General features: G+C 37.6%; 1 pseudogene across 1 annotated transcript in view; it reads left to right on the forward strand.

Annotated features, from left to right (window-relative positions):
* Window positions 1-1,357, forward strand: part of LOC101315020 — an 18,999-nt pseudogene that overhangs the window by 13,950 nt on the left and 3,692 nt on the right. The window lies entirely within an intron of this gene.

A 1,357-nucleotide genomic window follows, 5' to 3' on the forward strand; every position in this document is an offset into this window, starting at 1 on the left:
GGAACAGGACGTNAAGAGGCTCGAGCAGACGAGACCCCAGATTGACATCAGGCTTAGGCCTAATTCGTGAGTGGACTTTGTTTTAAATAAATGCATGCTAAGTCACGATTGAATAATTAATGTCGTGGAGTATTTTGCCGTCAATTAATTTTGACGCTTTTATTTCTCTGAGAGAGAGTTACCGAAAATGGGATTTTCGGTGAATATAAATATGTATATATGAGAGAGTATGTATAAAAAATGCTAGCTAGCCATATGTGTCTGTCCACCTTAATGGCGTAGCATATAGCCGCATTATGGTGTGACGTGAGCGTTGGACGTAAGCGTAGTAGCCCTATTTGAGTGTTTAATTCATATAGGGGGTATGTACACATATTTATACACCCGTCTGTCCACCTTGATGGCGTAGTGTAGCACCGCATTAAGGCGTGACGTGAGCGTTGGACGCGAGCGTAGTAGCCCTATATAGACCCATGAATTTATATAGGGAGTATGGACGAGTGTAAATACATACATATATTATAGAGTCTGAGAGGCTCGATATTTTATGGGATAAAGGTTTTATCGCTTGCGGCATGCATTCGATTTTTCCTTAGAAATTAATTTGGGGAAACATAAATATTTTAATTATTAATTTATTTTTGTCCACTCACTCTAACGTTATTAAATGTTTTCCCCTGGGCCCTTCGTTTTAAATTGCCCAGTCTGCAGAGTTCGGGTTGGATCTAGTAGGAGACGAGGCATAGTCACCCGCTTTTCGGCCAATTTTCATCAGTAGGTTACCTGTTCAACCTACTTGTGTTTTCTTGCTTCCGCTTGTGTTTAGTAGCTCTGAATACTTTAGAATTTTTGTATTTTATGCGATGTTCAGAAGTGATAAATTAAGAGTGTAATTTGAAATTTTCGAGTTAGGGTTGTCCATCTGCAAGGGAGATTTTCTTAATCTTTTCAGTAAATTTTCCTTGGAGGTGGTCCCCGCACGACTTACTCTGGGTTTCAGGGTGAAATTCGGGGTGGGACGTGTCAGTTCATGTTCACTTGTTTGAAGAGGTTTTTGCCTCCTATTGGGCTTATTATGCTCACCCCTTTAAATATTTTGCAGGTGAGGAATAAGTAGTTTGAAGTTGGTTTCTTACAAGGATCTTTTATTTACATGTGAAATATGTGTGGTGTTGCTTTCCTTAGAATAAGACGTAGACTTTAGTCTATCTTTGTAATGTTACAGTTTGGAGTACCTTGTAATAAAGAATAAATTTCAGTTTATTGTTGAGTTGTTCTTTTTCAATTTCTTTCATATTCTAATTATGAAAAATCTATTTCATAGTTGAAATATGAGTTACACCTCAAAAAAAAAAAA

Source organism: Fragaria vesca, linkage group LG2 (genome assembly GCF_000184155.1).
Source record: "Fragaria vesca subsp. vesca linkage group LG2, FraVesHawaii_1.0, whole genome shotgun sequence".
Classification (NCBI taxonomy): Eukaryota; Viridiplantae; Streptophyta; class Magnoliopsida; order Rosales; family Rosaceae; genus Fragaria; species Fragaria vesca.